Source organism: Panthera leo, chromosome B2 (assembly GCF_018350215.1).
Source record: "Panthera leo isolate Ple1 chromosome B2, P.leo_Ple1_pat1.1, whole genome shotgun sequence".
NCBI classification, from domain to species: Eukaryota; Metazoa; Chordata; class Mammalia; order Carnivora; family Felidae; genus Panthera; species Panthera leo.
The window spans coordinates 146399171-146412362 of NC_056683.1; the positions used below are offsets into that span (position 1 = coordinate 146399171).

Consider the following 13192-nt stretch of genomic DNA (forward strand, 5'->3'; position numbering starts at 1 on the left):
CCTTAATATTAACTACACTTATTCTAAAGGTTTTGACATGGTGACAACAAAGAAAGAGATATTGTGTGACGTGCTCAGTGTCGATGGGAAGAAGCTTTAAAAACACCATCCGAGATTTGTGTCTAATGGCGTCCCTTTGTTCTGGAAAAGACCCGGTATTCTTGCTGTGGACGTCATGGCCGGAAGCACCTACGTCGCTTCCTGTCTTGTACCCTTGCTTCTCTGCCTCATGGCCCTTCAGCCTTACCGACCATCTTCTGTCCCACAGTCCCAGCTTCCCATGCCTACGCGGACTGCCCGGCGTTCCCATCCACCTCATCTGCCTTTAGGACATTCCAGGTCCTTCTCAGCCCTCCCAAGGCAGTTTTTATGCTCTACCTCCCACGTGGGCACGGCTGTTATTCATTTTCACAGCACCCTGTGATTTTTTCTTGTGTTTTAATTGTAATTAATCACTTTAGCAATCACTGGCTCAACTGCTTTGCCTCCGCTAGATGCGAGGTCCAGTAATACAGAGACCGCCATGTACGTATTTCGTTACTCTGTCTCTGTTGCTTAGTAGTGATGTAGTGGGTATTTTTGAATGAGGAGATGGCGGTCTTTTAGAGTCTACCGAGCCTAGGATTTCCATGGGTTTCTTGTGGATCTATGATGTGGTAGGCATCACTGGAAATTCCAAGTTGAATTAGACAGTCCCTATGCTCAAGGACCATATCGTCTTGTGGTTTTTAAGTCCGTTTCTTACTTTGAATCCAACTCAATTTCTGGGTGTAGCATTCACCTCTTCATTTTAGTAATCCAGGTATGAGGTGACGGGGGTCTGATGTGCAGAAGGAACATTCGGCATGTAATGGAAGGGAAATTGTAGACCCTTAAGAGAAGATAAGCCTTGTTAACTGATCTGTAATTGGAGTTGAATTTGAATGAAGGGAGGTGAGGGCAGAGGAAAAACAAGGAAGAAAGAAGATAAAGGCTCCAGATCTAGGGGACAAAAAACAGGATGAGGTCAAAGGGGTAGGAGAAACAACAGGAAACGTCAGCAGCATGGAAACAGGAAAGCAGAGCATCTTGGGGGTTGAAAGAGGGGAGCAGCAGAATAAAGAAGCGAAAGCAGCTCTGTCCGCCTGGGGAACCTTCGGGAAAGGGGGTTTGCCACACTCAGTGAAGAAGCAGCTAGATCTCAGAGGCTGGAGCAGGAAAGGAGGGGGTCTTCCGTGGACCCTCAGGCACCCGCTGGGCTGGAGATTTCCTCTCGGAGCAAAGGAGAGGCATGGCCGTGTGCCTTCCAGGGCAGAGACACTGCGACGGCCATCACCAGGTAGCTCTGACCTTTCTGACCTTTCTGTGGGGCGATTTTATGGCGTGTGGCAGGAGGAGGTAGGCAAAGGATGCAGCCAAGCCCGGTGGAAACACTTCAAGATCTTTGGAGACCTAACCATATTTCAAAGCAGAGGCAGAAGAGCCAGGAGCCACAGAGAAGGGAGAAATGGTGCCTGAAGGGAGAGGGAAGAAGGACCCAGAACACCAGGGCCTTCTACTCTGGAGAGACTTTCTTTGTCTTTGGCGTTGGAAGGGGGGAAAGCAGGGCCCTGTGTAAAAACACTGACTTAACATACCTGTGCTTTAACAAATACCCCTCTAATTCTTTGCTAATCTGCCTCTCTGTACTGGAACGGGATCTCCACGAAGGTGCCGGCCATGCCGATTTAATTCCGCAATCCTCATCCATAGAAACACAGTCAGGTGGAGAATGACGTCGGCCAAACAGGTGGGTGACGTCGCCTTCTGTGTTCTTGACTGGGGCCATGAAAAACACTTGGGTTTGCAGAATAATGGACATAGCTATTCTTTTCCCAGGGATGTGGGCGGAGCAGAGCTCTTACTAATTATTGACAGAGAAGTCCCTGGGCCTCAGGGCCATCCTGAATGCTTCAGTCTGGGAAGGTACGTAGAGAAAGAAAAGAGGAGAAGGGAAAACAAAAAAGAGGAGAGGGGAGGAGGAAAAAAAAAAAGAAGAAAAGAAGAGAAGAGAAAACCAAAAAGAACAGACTAATTCATGTGGCCCTGGAAAGTAGAAGGAAGGACCCAGTCAGGATGTTCAGTCTCCTTAACATTTTGCGAACTAATGTTTTCAGAGAATCCCATGAGATTCTGCGGGAGAGAGCAGCTGTGAGAATGTAGAACCCCTACAGACTGCCGATGTCCTAACATCTTGGCAATAGAGAGAGATTGCATCCATGCGGAGGGAGAGTGGGGGAAATGATGGATTGAAAGACGGGTTCCGGCCTTATGGACACATCGCATTTCTGATTCACTAAGGCCCGAAATGGCCCTCAATCTTTAATAACTCCTTTCACGACAAATATCTCTAGCTACCTTTCAAAACTGTAAGATCGCAAGGGGTGATACGGAAATGGGCGAAACTGGTTTGTTTTGGTTTGGTTTGGTTTGGTTTTTTGCAAGTTGGAATCTAAACGATGAAAATTGGCATTTCATCTTTGCTAAAGTAAATGAAGTGCGGATCTCCCAAATAAATACTTACAAACAAAATGCAAACCTCTTTGAGTCTGAAAGCTTGCCTGTGAATAACATTGGGGCTGTGCCAGGGGTAGACTTTGAAGCATGCTGTAAAGCTTTTAAAGAAAAGAGTGTCTTTGAAAGCCAAGGAACTTGTAGCACTAAATATTTTAGTGGTGATTTATGAACAATGTTAAGAAATATGCCTTTCCTTTAATAAAAAAAAAAAAGTCCTGACACTTAGTAAAACGTCGAGGATTTATGTGTTAAAATGTTTTTGCACGGCAGCTTCTGAGTAATAGATTCATAAATATTTCCCTTTTTTAATTTAAAGTTCACATGAATTAGAAAAAGGTGCCAAATTAAAGATATCCAGTCAAAGAGAGAAGATGAACTTGGGGTTTGGTCCCACCGTCTCTGAGCATCTGCCTCAACAAAGCCGGGCAGAGATGACCTTCTAAAAGTTCCTCCCTCTCTCAGACCCTCAAACAGATCATACCAACATCCTTAAAAAGTTACCGAGTTAAGCTGGTTTGAAACCACGCTTCTCTAACCTTTTTCCGTCTGGGCCATCACCGGGATCACTTTCCCGTCGCAGCCAACGTGCCCACCCCACCGCACACCCGCGAGAGCTTAATTCTAAACGGATGCGTCCTGTGTGTGTTACGCCTGAAACCAGTTAAATGATCACAACCTGCTTGAGGAAGTGACTCAAAGTGAGATCAGAAGGAACATGAGGGCTGTGGTCGCTTGCGCAGAACGCTGGCTCCCAGTTGCCCAGACGTTTTTGTGCTTCGTGATTTAATTCAGCCCAGATGCTATGAGTTCTCCCTTTCTTTTCTTCCTCTGTGGCAGTGGGTGTTGTTGCCGGGGACCGACGGGGGCCAGGGAGAGTGAATGAAACAGAAGAAAAGTTGGCCACACAAACACAATGGCAGGACAGTGGCCCCGGTCCATCGGGCGGGGGGAGGGGGATGTGGCTCCATCCACACAAAGGAGCTCCTGTTCCCATAGAAACCGGTGTTTGGCTGAATGAGGAGCTTGACTGCACGGAGCCCCTTCCTCTTTCTTTTTAAATCTCTGTTGGAGATGCATTGTCTTCTGGGTATTTTGGTTTTAATGAAAACAGAGACCCTGGAGAAGAAAATGCTCCCCACTCCGGGCGGGTTGCTTTACAGCTGATGACACATATTCCGGGCGGTTTGGGAATCTGGCTGGATCGCCCCGGATCTGAGATCTGGTACCTTTTCTTCAAGCCATGTACTGACAGGCCACCGAGAGCTGTGCCAGGCTGAGATTGGCAGCCTAATTTGAATACCAATGCTGCTCTGGGCTGGCGTCCAGTGGCCTGGCGGGAGGTGGGCAGGGCCGTCCCGGACCGGGATTCTGTAGTGGCTTCCGAGGGGAGGGAGGGCGGGAGACTCCCACACTTAGGGGCTTCCTTCCTTCTCTGACTCCCATGCCCCTTCTCTGTTGGGTTATTGGCAAGTCTGTTTTCTATTCTTGAAGGATTAATGCCTCAGTGCAAGGGGAAAATGGCAATTAAAAACACACACACACACACACACACACACACACACACACACAAACCCTCAAAGCCTGGGATTTCTATCGCGTTAAGCATTTTCCAGTGCGATTTCATTAGAACCCCGCCAAAGAGAGAGGTTTAGGGCTTTGTTGTCGTGTTGTTAAAGAGTTTAAAACTATTAACAGGATGTTTTTACCTTTCCTCGGGAAAAAAAAAAAAAAAAGACAGGCAACCTTTTGTGCTAATGGGGCTTAGCTAACATCCATAAACAGGGGGCTTTCTGAAGGGAGAGTAAATGACTGTAATCGTCTCCAACAAAATAATCTGCTTATAAAAATAAGAGTTTAGCTTCCTGGGAGAATTGCTGATACACTCTGGTCATATCTGAACTATTTAAGAATCAGAGATTATGGGCACTTGCCCAAATTCCCCAATAAAATGTTTCAACTAGAAAAGATGGTGCGTTTCCATATTTGCGTTGTGAAATATCTGAAGTCATTTCGCTGCCTCTGAGATTCTAATTAGACGCCCTAGCAGATCGAAGTGCAGATTTGCCTGGGGTAAAAAAAAAAGGGGGGAGTCTTCCTTCATGGAGTTTGTCGCTCGCCAGCCCTTGGGCTCTGGTGGTTTTAGAAAGGGTGGGGTCCAGCACTGTGGCCTCACACACTCATCTTGTGGCTCCTCAGACGCACCTGCTGTTTGCATTTGTGATGTGGGTGGCAGGGCGACAACGCCATCCGACACGCAGGGATACCGACCAGTCTCCAGGGCAGACATAACTTGTCACCGTCAGTGAATATTTATTAGGTGTTGGTGGGAATTGGGCGCCCAGCCAGGAGCCATCAGGGAGCGAGCGAGAAACACAGATGAAACAGATCCAGTCTTGAGGGACAAGACATGTTATGCTACTCGGCAGGAGCACGTCCAACGCGTTTCTTGCTAAGTGTGGAAAACGTGGCCGCAATTTCCTTCCCAGTAGCCCGACAGGTTGGCAAAAGTCCTACGACGCTGTTACAGAGCGAGAACTCTTTTCTTTATATCGCCTCTTTGAGGTTCAGGTATCGAAAGAGGTTTTGGTCCGTGCACACTCAATGCCGTGTATTATTACCGCAAAACAAAAGAAAACAAAACAAAAAAACAAACCAAAAATGAACAACTCAGGGAAGGTTCCTCGCCCAGAGCGAAACCAAACGAAACAAGACAAAATCATCAGAACTCATTCACTCGCGCAGGTGAGGTTTTACTTCTGCACCGGTCTCAAAAAAAAAAAAAGGGACTTGGGCACATGTTGAAAACATTTCCGGAGCGAAGAGGAGAGTTCAGAGAAGACACTAGTCATTTGAGGAAATGGATTCAACGTGGCCTGTGATGGCACATTTGTGTTAGCTTCTCCCAGACAGGACTGTGGGCGTTCTCGCTGCCCAGCCTAGGCGATCGCTGGTTTAAGAGCCGGAGAAGTTCAACCTCCAAATTGACGTGTTTGGTCTAATTAATAGACACCCTTGGGGCGCCGGCTCAACTCCCACCTACACTGAAGCAGCATCGTCCTTCCAGAGGGCTCATTGGAACACAGATGAGGCCCTTCGGGGCCTGCAAGGAGCCGCCAGCCTGCGACGCACAGGGTGACCTCAAAGCGGCTGAGCAAGTTAGGTGCGTTTTCCAGCCCCACTTATGCCTCGGACCAGAAGGCTGGGTCCATAGTGAGGAAGCAGTGAAGCGAGGCGGGGCCGTGCTGGGGAGCACCCAGGACGAAGAAGGGCTCACGGAAGGTCAGGGTCACTGTCCGCCTCCAGCCTGGGAACGGGAGTCGGTGACTGATGGTCTCTCTGCTGCGGCTCACCTGCCATCCGCCTCCACCAGCAAAGCCCCGCTTCCCGTGCAAGCTTCTGTGGGTGGAGCCCGTATTTATTTCCAGTTCCTTCCACCCACGTGATGGCAATGCCTGACCCGCAGGGTTCCACGCTGTTTGCTACAGAAAAGGAAGTTTCCGCTTTCGGGTTTCCGGTAGAACCGCAAGATGAGGCTCTTCATTTACTTGCTTTTTCTTATCTTGTCTTCTAAGCCTTGACGGGGGAGACCCGTCCTCTGTGTGGGAGGCTGGGTCACATCGACTGTGGCGAGGGCCACCGAGAAGGCAGGCAGGCTACGAGGGGAAGGGGCTCGGCCCAAGCAGCCCCGCTGCTTAGTTTCTCAGCTCTTCGAGGCCTCGGGATGGCGCAGACCTTCGGATCGATTTTACTCTCGTTCCACAGCATTACTTCCAGCTGCCGCTCGGCCAAGCCGGCTTTCCCAGGGGCTTTGTTAATGAATATAATTTTACGGCCACGCAAGATGCTGTGAGAACCGAAAGTTCTAGAGGGAACACAGCACTTTCTTTTTCTGCAAGTCAAGTTTGTAAAGTCGCGACTGTTTTCTCCAGCAGACAAGGGCACACGGGCCCCGCTTTAGTGACGCCGGCTTCTTTCCCTGGGAGCCGACCCACCTAGCAAGACAGTTGCTAAGTTCAAGAGCTCAACATCCCCATTGAGGATTCTTTTCAGCCACAACATTACACACACTTTCTTTGTGCCCTATCCAATTCAAGAGTGTATGTGGTGCTTTGAGACCGCGTCAAGCCACAGTAATGAGAACCGAGGAAATACGACTCGGGCCTTGAAGACGAGGCTTGCATGAATGACAGAAGTGTTCGGAATGTGGGTCTGTCCTCCCAGGTCAGTTTCCTAACTTTTGCTCTTGTTCCCTTCCTTTAATTTTAAACATCCCTTCCTCTGATCCAGGGATGGCTTCCCATGAACACTAATATGATATAACTGGAGTATAACTCCAGGGTCTTTCTTTCTTTCTTTCTTTTTTTTTCCTCTCCTTCTTCTCCTGGGAATTCTGTTGCCTCGGCCAACCAGACCTCGGTGAGTGCGAATAACGGGTTGGTTCGTTGTGTCCGTGAATACATATTCATTTGTGTGCAGCCGGCTACTCAGAATCTGTCAGTGGAAGTTTCCACTGGCAACGGGCCATGTAGGATGAGCAGAACTCACACACCAAAAATGTTCACAATTCCAGTTCCCACGTCTCTAGCAGCAAGCAGGTCTCGGAAATCGCGCCCTCCTCCACCGGTGGGGGACACCATCGATGGCTTTGCCACCCACCCCTGCCTTTCTGCCGCGGCCATCCCTCCTCCCTTGAGACCCTCCCTGTTCACGACCAGATTCAGCTGGTGGGTTGTACGTGTCCTTTCCAGGGACTGAGAAGCACCAGTGGGCACAGCCTCAGGCTTTGGTTATTGATTGATTCATGTGCTGATTCGTTAGCATATGAAACAACGACGAATCCCCCGAAAAGCAAAGTAAGATAGGTTTAGGCGTGCAAAATGCTCACGGTCCACTGGGGCTCAGAAAATGATAACTGATGTTAGTATCATAATTTCAGTAATGGATATATATGTTCAAAGCACTACAGGAATACAGAAAAGTTTGTTGTTGAGAAAAACCTTAAAAATGGTACGGTGAGTTTTACTGTAAAAGTAAAAAACTTTAAAAGTAAAAAGTAAAAAAAAAAAGTAAAAAAAAATTACTGTGAAAGTGACAGGGTTGGGCAGTTTAGTGGCAGGAGAAGACAGGGCCATGTTATGAGTTTTGTGGGCTCAGGGACTATTGTCTGGGCATTTCTTCTTCTAGAAACACAATATATTAACAGTTACGTTTTATGACTCTGTCGATATAAAGGGTGAAGATGTTAAAATTTTTATTGACACATTTTAGTTCATCTAAAAATTCATGTTTTCTTTTGAAATTTCATGTTTTCATGAAATGAAAACATTTCATGGGCTCCTCAAAGTACGGAGTTCTTGTCACCACACCCACGACCTCCTGGGAGAAGAGAGAGGGAGGGAGGGAGAGGAGAAAGAGGAACACAGCTGCGGGGGGCCGGGGACGATATGGAAGAGATTCTAGAAAAAGGACAGTAACCATGGGGGGAGTAGAGAGCCCGTGGGGGGAAATGACGAGCTAAGTTCGCATACACACACACACACACACACACACACACACACACACACAGAATAAAAACATGAAAATGGCAGAAACAACAAGAAAACAAGAAAGTGAGCTATGACAGAATGGTCATGGAGAATAGTGAACCAAATGACAGTTCCAGAAGCTCTTTCTTTTTCTTTTAAAAATTTTTAAGTTTATTTATTTATTTTGGGGGGGGAGGGGCAGGCAGAGAGGGAGAGAATCCCAAGCAGGCTCTGCACCATCAGCACAGAGCCCAATGTAGGGCTTGAACTCACAAACTAGGAGTTCATGACCTGAGCCGAAACCAAGAGTTGGACACTTGAACTGCCTGAGCCACCCAGACGTCCCCAGAAGCTCTTTCTTTGAGTGCTGCCCTTGGTGGGGATGAGGAGTGTCTTTTCTGCTGTCCTTGGTCACAGCAGCTCCATGTGGCTCTCAATGGCAGACGAACAGATGTGGGGCGAGGTCACTGCAGGACAGGTGGGTCCCAAGTGGTCGGAGATCCGACGGGAACTTGTCACATGGGGACGGGTATCCAGTAACCAAGCCTGACTTAAGAGACTCATTTTATGTATAAATGATAAGACTTTCATTTTCTTTCTGGAAGCGAAGTTTTAGTTCAAGAATTAGAAATGACAGTACCATAATTAAAAAGTATGCCACTCAAGATGGATCGTCAACACCTTTACATTTATCAGCATCTCATTAGTTTTTCGCATTTTGGACTTTGTTACATCAACTTGGTTGTTTTCCCTATTGCCTCTCTATAAAGAAGCTTTTCCTGGTTACAGTGGGTTTTCAAGCACTTCATTTTTTTATGTGTTTATTTATTTTTGAGAGACAGAGAGACAGAGCGTGAGTGTGGGAGGGGCAGAGAGAGAGGGAGACGCAGAATCCGAAGCAGGCTCCAGGCTCCCAGCTGTCTGCACAGAGCCGGACGTGGGGCTCGAACTCATGAACCACGAGATCATGACCTGAGCTGAAGTCAGACGCTTAACTGACTGAGGCCCCAGGCGCTCCTCAAGTACTTATTTAATGTAATACTCACAATAGTCCTGGGAGGAAGACGTAACCATTCTCATTTTGTACTCAGAAGCCAGTCTCAGGGCTCGTGACTTGGCCAAGGTCACATAGTTACAACATTTCTGAGACGACTTCATGCCAAGGGTGTGCGTGTGTGTGCGTGTGTGTGTGTGTGTGTGTGTTGATGCAGGTGTGTTTACTCGGCACTGGCTTTCTATGAACATTAAACTCAAAAGAGCAATGATTTCACGTTGATTAAGGTACCCCCATACACTTTTCCCCAGTTTGCTCTGGTACGGTTCTTCATGCATTCCACAATCTGCCTACCGTTTTCATCCTTCTTTTTAACGAAAGCACCATAGCCATCATTGGTTTGACCCAGTCGACACTGTAAATACAGAACCACGAGCAAGCTACTATTCCTTTGATACTTAGGCATCAAATTTGGCATACCGAATGTTTATGTTTATCAAGTTTTCTTAACACAGCTTGGAATCTTCATGTATCTCTTGATGATGTGCAAATTGTTTCCCTCAGCCTGCAGAAAATCCAAATGTAATTTAGGAAACATTTCTTAGAAACATCCAAATGTACTGAAGGTTGTCACATTCAATGCATAACTTGGCAAGTTTTATTTTTTCCCCTGTAAACTATAATTTTCAAGGCATCTAGTGCTCAGGAAAGATCCTTATGCATTGGAGCTAACAAGAGTTTTACGAGAGATGTTCGATATCGATACACTTAATGATACATCGGTTGGCTTCACCCTACATTATGCCGAAAGATGGTACCCTGGCCATTTGTCATGTGTTCCCTTCAAATCAGTGAGAGGTATATAGTTACTGTTGACTCATTACCCTACAGGAATGAGGCAGATTCTAGCCGTCCCCTACTGTTGGTACCTGGTAACAGGAAGAGTGCTCGTTCAACCTGATCTTTCTTCCTTTAGTCTAGCTCCAGTGAGCTACAAAACGGTTCAATGGACAAAGAATAACTTGGAGGTTCAGTAAATCTTGGCTTCTAGAGTGGCTCTGTTGTTAATTCAGCAAGGAAAGGCTTGTAAATTAGTCTGGCTTTTGTGTGCTAATATTTTCTCATGTAAAAAATGAGCCCAATAAGAATGTCTATGCGATGAATCTTGCAAATAAAAGTTTTTCTAGTGCACGTTTTGTTGATGTATCACCTTGCTTACAGAAAGGAAGTTGAGAGTTCAGGAACTTTGGAAAAAATATATAAAGTCCCTGGGTCTATCTGGGTCTATAAATCTATATGTCTTTGTGTCTACCTATCATTTCGTAGAATGGCTGCTAACTCACTGGGTGAGTCTACGCATTGGGTCTGTTTTTTTGAGTCTGCAAAATGGAAAATCACTAACCCTAAGTAACCAAACTTGTAATCATATAAAACTCTACTCAACTAACAACCACTAACTATGTGTTGTGGGTGGGCTTCCGGAATACAAAGAGAAAAAACTTGCCCTTATCCTCCAGGGATCTCAGTCTAACGAGATAGACACATAACAACAATAATACAAATATAATATATTCTAAACTTTAATACCGTGTGATGCCTTCTCAACTCTGATAATCTTTCTATACAAGTGAGATGCTCTGGAAGCAAGGAAGAGTGAGAATTAATTCTACCCGAGGCACCAAACTGAGGAGGTGCCATTTGGAAGTAGCCAATGGAAGATGATTAGTTAGCTGAGTAGAAACGGGAGATGATACGGAGGAAGCCGGGGACGAGGGTGGGGGGCATGGCACCAACCACGGAATGACAGATTGTTGCCAACTGGTCAGATACCTTAATATTTATGTCTCCAGAGCAAACACTGGAACCATCTTCTGTGTTGACATAAGAAAGTAACATGATCCGAGCGGCTATGTCAGAAAGATATCTGTGCTGGCAGAATGGAAGGGGGTGGGAGGGCCACAGTGTTAAGTCTGGGTGGCTAGTTTGGATGCTACTGTACTTTGACACCCCATCGCCATGGCAACACCAGAAAATGTTGTACTTAGTACCAAACTGACTTTAGGAACCAGATCTTGGCAGTGTAGCCACATACTCCACCAAATCGGCCACATGCCCTCCCCGGTGCACCATATATTCCCTTCCCCTGGCTTATAGAACAAAAGCCTTGGTCCTCCACCATATCTGTAATTTCCCAAGGTGCTGGGTTGGCAGTCACATCCGGATGTTACTCTGAGGTCTTACGTGTTTACATTAACCCTGCAATTCATGCCATGCTTCTGCTTTCGCTGATTCGCCCGGTGTCCCCGGGGACACATACGCACCCACTCTGATCAAAGTTCCAGCCTGGGTGAAGTGAACCCATCCGAAATTTTACCCTGGTTTCGCAGTGGTCACTCTGATCCTCACCTGCCCCTCAACTTCCAACGCGCCCTCTCGGCACACACGAAGCCGATGTTATTAGCAGTTACCTGTTTCCGGTTTCTGTGAGTTTTTGAGATACCGTGCTTGGCTTGCAGTGTTAAACAACCAAAAAGCACCATCCACTGTTAGTTGATAGCGTGCATTTTTTTTTTCCTTTCAGAACTGCGTGTAACAAGCTGTATTTACATAAAACCGTCCCGTTCGCCTTTCAGAAATGTTTCACAAAGAAGAAGCTACAACTGTGGAGTTCGTCTTCTGTTTCGACACTGGTGGTCAGTGATCCTCCCTTTGTTGGGATTTGTCCATTTGCTGATGGGTCTTTAAAGGTGTGCAATTTACATTACGCGCTTCAAAAAGGGGAAGAGAGAAAAGGAGTGCGGGTTAAGCCCCTTGTGTTGGATTTAGTTTTTACTGTGTAAATACTGAGAGGAGCCGTGTCCGTCCTTGTGGATGATGCCACTGGTGGTCGCTCCAAAGTTGGACAACACAATGCGTGCTTGTCTCTTGGCATTTCTTTTTCACTTATTTTCTCCTTACTATTTTTGCAGGCCGTTGGAAACTCCTTTGGCTAAGCTGCTACAGCGGGACTCCCTTGGACCACCTTTCATTTGTATTTTTACTGTTGTTTCAAAGTTTAGTTAAAATAAATAACGAACAAAGAGATGATGTTTCCCAAATACACTCATCTAATTATCTCGTTGTAATGTTCCTCTTTAAACGGGAACATTGTCTAGTTTTTTTAGGCCCTGATCTGCTTCTGTGTTTCCTTAGAAAATGTTCTTGATATTTAATTACCTTCACTAATTCCTTGGTGCTTAGATTTTTACATGCTTTATTTTTGTATTCTGATAGAGTTCATCTTGCCCTTTTTTTATGAGTGATTTTCCATTTTCTTGGAGTTACGCAGTACAGCACTTTGATTATGCAAAATCCTTTGCGCTCTATCACATTTATATTTTATTCCGGACGACATTGTTAAAATTCACAAAATCGGTCTAGATCCGTCCCTTAGAGTAAAACTGGAAAAAGAACATATCACTTTGGCACATTCAGAATATCTGCAACTCTAAGTATTTTTTCCAAGCACAAAAAGTATTTAAGAGCACTAGAGAGCTTCAGAGGCACAAAGACGAAAATACCTGATTCTTTCCATTCACACTACTGTTTGAAGTCATGAAATAAACCCAGAAATACCATAAAGAGCAAAATAATGGGTTGGGAATTTGAAACGTTTTCAACTTTACTCATCTAAGATGCTCGGCATTTGCAGGTGGCTTATTATGAATTTCTGTGTCATTGGTGGGTCTTGATTAAAACTAAAACACAAAGGGGCACCTGGGTGGCTCCATCGGTTGAGCGTCCAACTTCGGCTCAGGTCATGATCTCACATTCTGTGAGTTCAAGCCCCGCGTCGGGCTCTGTACTGACAGCTCGGATCCCGGAGCCTGCTTCGGATTCTGTGTCTCCCTCTCTCTCTGCTCCTCCCCTGCTCACACTCTGTCTCTCTCTCAAAAATAAATAAGGATTAAAAAAAATTTTTTTAAACCCAAAAAACCAAAAAGGTATAGTATCAAGGTTCTTCCTGGCCCAAACCAATTGTTGGCTATTGTACCGAGAGCGATTACAAGCATCTCTCCCAACGCTGCGTCTTTCCTTAGCTCCATAGTCGCTGTTCAGCAAGCTGCAGATTTAATCACATATGATCCATAAGAAATGT

At 46.1% G+C, this 13192-nt stretch overlaps 1 long non-coding RNA gene across 1 annotated transcript; it reads left to right on the forward strand.

The window, feature by feature from the left end:
• Positions 1-979: 979 nt before the first annotated feature.
• Positions 980-12076, forward strand: LOC122219225. Its single transcript, XR_006202318.1, has 5 exons — positions 980-1318; positions 1690-1768; positions 1858-1944; positions 11636-11747; positions 12024-12076. It is a non-coding gene; the product is annotated as an uncharacterized LOC122219225 (long non-coding RNA).
• Positions 12077-13192: the final 1116 nt, after the last annotated feature.